Genomic DNA, 8465 nt, shown 5'->3' with positions numbered 1-8465 from the left:
CACTACAACAAGAGGGAAAAAAGATAGAAGATAAATCATCTTTTTACCTACAAGACAGATATACAAAGGATTGATCATTAAAGAAGAACTTCGTCACAAATGTGAATTATGAGGATACCTGATGAACCAATAAAAATACTTTGTTATGGATGTTTTGTGGAGTTATCTATCTGCATCTGTACAGGATACAGAATATATAGAATAGTTCCCAAATCAAAAAGGTAATCTTCTAATTTCTATCTTAGTACTAATTCTTGACATTATAGCTTCTGTGTTAAACAATGTTCTGCATTTATCCCTCATCTCTTGCCTGTTTTCATATCTCAACTCTTGTTGACTTCTTGGCATGTCTCCCATACTCCTCCCATGTAATCTTGTATATTCTTATCTCATTCATATTCAGTCTAAGTATTTCTTCTATCTCTATCGCTTCTTTACCCTTTTGGACCTTCCATACATTTTTCAATGGTCTTTTCCTGATTTCATAAGTATCTTTCTGTGTATCCCCTTCTAACTCTTGGTCTCTCACAGTATAGTTCACTATTTCTATTTCAGCTTTAACTATTTCCTCTTTTTTATCTTTTTGTATAATTTGTCGGTTTCCCTCCCTTGTCCATTCCTCTATTCTTTCTATTTTGTTTTCTATTTCCTGGACTTCTTGTTTGTTGTTTAATGTCTTCTGGTCATAGTTTTCTGGTCTTTTAATCATATTATGTATCATTTCTTTTATCTCCCTATGGTTCCTTGTCATCATTTCCTGATATCTTGGATGGTCAATAACATTTCTTTTAATAAGTCATTTGTTTCTTCTTGCAATCCCATTTTACCTTATTTTAATTAATTTAAACTCAGTAATCAATCAGAATCTCACTGTCCCAGTGGTGGGATTCAAAAATTTTTACTACCAGTTCTGTAGGCATTGCTTGGCTTGGTGCGCATGGCGGGGATGAATACTGTAAAAACTCCATTCCCACCCCACTCCAGGGAAGGATACTGTAAAATCCCCATTCTCTCTCCACCCCACCCATCTGCTTTCCAACTCTTCTCCTCTGCAGGGCAACAAATGAAAGCCCAGCCAATCAGCTGGGACTCGGGAGGCAGAGAAAAAATGGGGGCGGGGCCAGTCAGAAGTGGTATTCTGAATTACTCAAAATTTCCACTACTGGTTCTCCAGAACTGGTCAGAACCTGCTGAATACCACCTCTGCACTGTCCCCTTTATACCGCAATAAATTAGCCAGTATTGGAGCAGTTCAGACAGCCCCTCCATTAATTAGTCCCCTGACAGTTCCCACTTTGTTTCAAAACTTGTTTCACACTTACACACTGTCCAGTATAAAGTATAATTATAGCTCTCAAGGTTCTCACAAATGTCTTCACAATCTGTCTCCAAACAGTGAGCATAATCAGTTGCAGATGTTTAGTGTATCCAGCCAATCCATCCAGTTTGTAACCACTTTCCCTTCCACTTTTTCCAGTTTTATTTTGCTTCTTTGGTAGCTTTTTCCCTCTCCACTTTTACCATCAAAATGTCTCCGAATAAGATTGTTTTCCAATAGTTTCCCAAAGTTCTTCAAGTTGAGGAGTAGTAAGAATATAGTCCAGGAATTTGAAACAATTTTAGTTTTCACAGAGCTAACCAATCCAATCTGTCCTTTACTTTTAAAGTTATTTTTAGCTGCAATATCTTTTCTTTCTTTACCAAATCTGACAGTCACTCCTGATCATTAATTGCCGCTAATTTCCTCCAATGACTCCCACTTTCCAAGGGGGGATATTTTAAGAAAAAAATCCACTGCAGAATTTAGAATGATTCTTACCCAGACCAAGCAGGCTGTTAACAAGATCTTTGTTCACTTCCATCTCAGCTGTCTTCCAGGCTTCGGCTCCGCCATGATGGCCATTCTTCTGTCCAGATGAAGGAGTTTTCTTTGGGTCAGTCAAGGAAACTGTGCTCTCATGACCACCGAAGCATCCCCTCCAGGGGTGGGATTCAAATTTTTTAACAAATGGTTCTATGGGCATGGCTTAGTTGGTGGGTGTGACTTGGTGGTCATGTGACTGGATGTGGCTTGGTGATCATGTGACTGGCTGGGCATGGCCAACTCAACATCACTCACATCGAGGGGTGCTTCTCGTCGCCTGGCCTCTCATGACCATGGGGAAGCTGCAATGGTTGTAAGTGTGAAAAATGATCATAAGTCACTTTTTAAAGTGCCGTTGTAACTTTAAATGGTCACTAAATGAATTGTTGTAAGTCAAGGATTACCTGTACAAAAATACAAAAAACTTCTTTGCTTGCAAAAAGCTGCCCTATATACCAATCATTAGATTAAAAATACCTGCAAGCCAAAGTTACAAATCAAGCAGGGTGCCAGAGCACCTTGAGGAATTAAAATAGTTAAAATACAATAATAACTATTAGCAGCCAACTGTGGCTCATAAAGTGAAACCCTTTAGCAGAGAGGTCATTTAAAGAGCACACCCACGAGATCCATTTAGATCCATTTGTCACTTAAAGACACCAGCTGGTCTCACTCACTTTGCAAGATGTCCTAAGGATATCATCCAGATTTAAGGAAAGATTACATGCCCCCCAGAAAGGCAGTAAAAAATTAGTGCCAAGCTTGCATTCTGCCTCTTGGAAGTACACCACAAAGGGACAGTGCCAGCTACCACTAAAGCAGTGAAGGAAGACCCCCTCCTCAGATAAAAAAAGCCATGAGGCAGGAAAAAATTCAAACAAAATACAAATAATTAAATCACAACAGTAGCTGTTGCTTGTTAAACCAATTACCAGAACAAATAGACACAGGAACTAGCCAGTTTCTTTTCAGGAACAGAGATTAACCTTTTCCCTTCCAAACAAAGCTGAATAGGAAAAATTATCCCATCAATAAACACAGGATTAAACATCACTAAGCACAGTATTAAACTTCACCAAAAACCAGTTTTAGACCAAAACTCAGAAAGGGTATGTAAACTCATGTTTGAATGTCAATCTTTCTAGCTAACCAAGAAGCCTTGCTGAATGTCTTGGTTCCTTGTCATTAAAAGCTTCTTTCCGGCAGCTCTGCTTTGTTATTCAATTATTTCTTCAAAGTGCTAACTCCAACAGGGGAGTATTATTTCCCAACAGCAGTGTAAAAAGCTTAAAACAACCCTTCCCCCTTTAAAGTCAAGCTGTCAGGTTTCCAAGTGAAATGGCTCCACATATGTCAAATTCGGGCTCCACACAAGTAAAGTTCCAGCAAAGGAGAAAAAAAAAAAAAAACCTCCAGAGAAGCTCCGGAGAAAGGAAGTCTAGTCCTGCCAAGAATGTAATAAGGATTAATGGAGAGGCAGTTTCTGTAAGCAACAACACCAAAATGTTTCCTTCTTGCCTTCCTTATAGGATTAGGCCAGTAAAATGAAAAAAACAAAAACAAAAGGAGATTTCTTCTAAAAATTGGTTCTCTGAACTGCTTAGAAAGTTAACAACTGATTCTAGTGAATAGGTGCGAACCAGTAGAATCCCACCCCTGATCCCCTCTACCTTCATCACCCCTCCAGGGTGACTCCGTAGAGCCTTGGGGCTCAAACAAATCAGCAGGACTTTTTAGACTTGCCACTCATCCACACTGCTTCACCATGAGGTCAGCTGCCTTCTCTCAGAAATCCCATGTTTTTATATCTTTCTCATATCTCGATTGTATTTGCAAGTTGGCCACCATGCTAAATCCATCCCATGGTTTTGTAATTCCTATATGATTTTAAGTTCCCCTTTCTCATTTAAGATGTCTTTATAGCAGTTTTTTGTACCAGGGACCAGTTTCACACAGAAACACTTTTTCAAGGACTGGGGGGGAGGGGGAGGAGTCCAAGTTTGGTGGTTTGCTTGCAGCCGTTTCATTACCTGACTAGATAACATCTGATGTTGTTACCTAGTCAGGTAATAAAACGACTGCCAGCAAACCACCAAGTTCAGGGAGTGCCAATGCCTCCTCATTGCAACCCTGAGCGGCAGATGTTCTCTTCTATTGGGACATTTAAAACGGAGGGTTTCAGCTTCAGATTCAGGAACTGCGCCGGGCTGAGAAGCGCCTTCAAAACTGAGCGCTGGGTGGCGGCGGCCCATGGCTGTCTCCGCAGCTCAGGACAAGTCCCTGCAGGATGGCTGAGAAGCCCCGCCTCTCAGCCCTGCCTCCCTCAGCCTCATCCCTCAGGTGTCTCCCTCCCTCCCTCAGCCTTATCCCTCAGGTGTCTGCCTCGTTCCTCTCTCAGTCGCTCTCTCGCTCCTCCACCAGCCCAGGAAGAAACTGCTTCAAAGAAGCCAGCAGGGTGGCTTTTCCTGTCGGCGCAGCTCCTCCAAAGCGCCCATTCACCCCCACCCCACCACCCGTGGTTCAATCCAGTGCTCCGTTCTGCCTGCCTGCCTGCCTGCCTTCGTTTCTGGTTGTTTCGGAGCAGCTTCAGCTGAGTAAAAGAGGCAAATAGTTATTATTCTCAGCCAAAGCTACTCTGAAACAACCAGAAACGAAGGCAGGCAGAACGGAGCACTGGATTGAACTGCGGGCGGCGGGGTGGGGGTGAATGGGCACTTCGGAGGAGCTGCGCCGACAGGAAAAGCCACCCTGCCGGCTTCTTTGAAGCAGTTTCTTCCTGGGCTGGTGGAGGAGTGAGAGAGCGACTGAGGAAACCGAAGCCGCTGAGCTGGAGAGCAGGACAGGCTTTGGTTGCTTCCTCCCTCCACTTCTTTCATTTGTGTCCCTGATCCCTGATCCCAGCAGCATTCACCGAAGGCGAAGAAAGCCGCCATTTTTATTTTATTTTTATTTTCTTTGCGGCCCGGTACCAAATGATCCACGGCCCAGTACCGGTCCGCGGCCCGGTGGTTGGGGACCCCTGCTTTATAGGATACATTTCTTTCCAAATTGACAACATTTGGATGTATCATGCTTCCATTGTTGAAAGCCAGACTGGTATTTTCCTATAGTTTTGTAATTTGACTTTTTCCTATACTAAAATTAAAGCATTCCTCACATAGTGTTTTTGAAAATATCTATGTACTGTACTTCTTCCATCCCATAGAAAGGCATAGTTGGAGATCAAAACCCTTCAGTAATAATAATCTACTATGCCTCAAGCTTATCCATTCTTTCACCCAAGTAAGTATAGATGCCTGATAATACAACTCCCAGTGTGGTAATCCAAAACTGCCATTACATTTAGGCTTCTGTAAACTTGTTCATTTTTATAGTAGCTGTTCTCCCCATCATTGAGAGTTGTAAGTTCTTCCATTTCTCCAAGTGAAGCTAAATTTGTTGCGTTAACTATGCAAAGTTATCATATTTAATTGTTGCACATCTTGCTGTTAAGTAGATTCCTAAATATTTCACTTTCTTTACTGTCTGAAGGTCTATCTTCTTTGTCAATTCATTTCTCTGTTTATCAGTAAGATTTTAAACTATTATTTTAGTTTTTTATTTTCAGTCCTGCAACTTCTCCATACTCTTCAATTTTCCCTATCAGTCTGAGGCCAGTTTCTAATGGTTCTTCTAGTATAAAGACTAGGTCATCTGCAAATGCTTGTAATTTATACTCTTCTTTTTTATTTCCATTCCTTTTATATCCAAATCCTGTCTGATAATTATTTAATATGAATAACAGTGGAGGTAATGGACATCCTTGTCTTGTGCCTTTTTCTTTTTTACAAAAATGTTTTCTCCATCTCCATTCACAATCACTTTTGCTCTCTGATTTGTTTAAATTGCCTTAATCATATTTATAAATTTTTCACCAAGGTCCATGCATTTTAATTGTTGCACAATAAATTGCCAGTTCACATTGTCAAAAGCTTTCTGAGCATCTAAAAAGATCAATGCCAATTGTTTTTTGTAAGGTACTTCATAATATTCCAGCATATCTAAAATTATTCTCACATTGTTTCTAATTTGCCTTTTAGGTAAAAACCCATTTTGGTCAGAGTGTATAAACTCATTCAGAAATCTCTTGAGTTGGGGGTGGGGCTGACATTGTGGTGATATGCTGCATCCCCTGGGGCTCCATGGGATCACAGCAAAATGATGCAAGAAGATTCTGACGGACCTAAATCACCCCAGCGGGTGATGAAGTAAGAGAGCATACTCCGCTGATCTCAGGAAGTCCACAAACTTCCTGATTAATCTAGAGAAGGTTCTCAATCCAGCAGGAAGAAAAAGATGGCCATTGTGTGCCTGATCAAAGCCAGAACAACTGACTGATGAAGGAAGCATGAAAGATCAAAGAACAGTGTGAACAATCTGGGTGAGAAATTTCTAACTTCTAACTGCTATTGAGGAACAAGCCCCCTGAAAACTACCCTGGGAGAGTGGGATCCAGAAAAGAGGAGGCAGATTTGTTCTTCTTCCACCTCCCAAGAAAAGTGGCAAGCAAGCCAAAGAGTCATTTTTAAAACTGGAAAGAAGAAAAGAGAATTTTTTAAGAGAATGAAAGAGCCTTAAAATTAGGAAGCTGGACTGGGGACCTCAAATATAATATTGATCAACTTTGTACTTAAATAACTTTTTCCCTTTTGGAAAACTGGATTGGATAATACAATATAAAATAATGAGGAGAGAAGCTGCTGGGACACCTGCTGGCAGAAGTTGAAGGGTGCAAGGGAGAAAATAAAAGGGGGGAATTAACCTTGAGAAACTGAAGAATAAGATAAGAGTTGGCTGTTAAATTAAATAACATCTAATACCAGTAAGCTGTTTATGCTAGATAGCTGAGACAGAGTGTCACACACAGACTTTTTAAAATAGTGTACCTCTTGGAACTCAAGCAGAAGCTAAACAGACAAAGTGAACAGTAAAATACTCTCTTTCCTTTTTGTTTCTTGCACTGTCAACTCTCTCTTTGGAGATACAAGACAGCTGGCTGGTTGAACTCTGGGATTTGGTGAACCTATGTGGATTACAAATTTAACAAGAGAAACAGAACACTTTTTGAAGAATGAAGAGCTAACAGTCTAATAACTCTTGGATTACAATTTATATTTTCACATTCCCTTTGGATTATAAATAATGGTCTTATTTCTCTGTTTTTGTGAATTATAATCACGTGTTCCTGGGATTACAATTAAATCGCAATTATAATTAAAGCATCACAAAATGAAGAAAACTACTTCTGCACCATCTTCAGTATTATCAGCATCAGCCTCTAGCCCAGCAGGTCAAAGGTCATTGGATGTGATGTTACAACAAGAAAAAATGAATATGATGTGGGCAGAGATGAAAGCTCTCCTCCAAGTCATGCATGAAGACTTCAAGGAAAGAAAAGGAAAAGTAGAGGATCTAATAGAAAATTTTCAACAAATAATGATTTAAAAAAAGTAGAAAGTAGAGAAAGCTGAACAAACAGAGGAAGAGATTGATCACAGACCTACATTAGCAGATAAAAATCAAGAGAGAACAATAATATTAATGGAGATGGATAAGGCTAATTATTATTTATGTTTTTAGAACATTGAAGAAGAAAAGGGAGAAAATTTGATGGAGATAATGGCAGAGTTGCAAATGTCTTAGAGATATCCAAAGAAAAAGTGCTTACTAAAATGGATGAAATATTTAGAGTTCATACTATATATGCAACAAGAAATAGACTTTCCAGAGAAGTACATGTGAGATTCACCAAAAACACAATAAAAACAGAGATACTACAAAGAACAAGGGATGAAACCATAAAATATAAAGAGAAAGAAATAGTAGCTCTAAAACAGATAACTAGAAGAGTAAGAGAGGTAAGACAGAAATATCAATTTTTCACAAAACAGCCTATTAAGAATGGAGTAAATTTTAGATGGCTGATACTGTAGGGAATATTGGTGACTTGGATGGAGCAAAGACATAGTGTAGATTGGATTCCATAGAAAAAGCAGAACAATTTTATGATTACTATTTTGGACCACAAGAGGGAAAGATAGTAAGAGAGGAAAAAGAGAATAGAAAATAAGAGGAAGCTACAGGAGAGGAAATAAAGGTGATAGAGAATTAGAGGAAATAGCAAAAAGAAAAGGGTCAAAAGCAAAAGAACAGAGGGGGACAAGAGTGACTAAAACAACAAAACCTACGTACAAGTAAAACCATGGAAGAAGAAATAAAACTATTGTCCATTAATATAAATGGGTTGAGATAACAATGGTGGAGATAACAATGAATTACAAACAGGTACTCATGGTACAAATAGTAAACAAGAGGACTTTTATAGTAAACTCCATAAAAAAATAATAAAATTGGACTATGAAAATATTTGTGTAGTGGGAGATTTCAGTGCAATTGTAGATGTGGAACTAGACTATAAAACCAAGAAAGTGAACAAAAAGGTGAGGAAAATGGCTTTCTTTAAAATGGTGGAAGAACTAGGCATCCAAGATGTATGGCAAGAGATACATACTTGGGAAAATCAATACTCATTCTACTCAAATAGGCACATGTCTTGGTCAAG

The sequence above is a fragment of the Pseudonaja textilis genome, chromosome Z, assembly GCF_049901715.1.
Source record: "Pseudonaja textilis isolate UNSWEBS1 chromosome Z, rPseTex1.2, whole genome shotgun sequence".
In the NCBI taxonomy this organism is placed as follows: Eukaryota; Metazoa; Chordata; class Lepidosauria; order Squamata; family Elapidae; genus Pseudonaja; species Pseudonaja textilis.
This window is presented reverse-complemented; position numbering follows the sequence as displayed.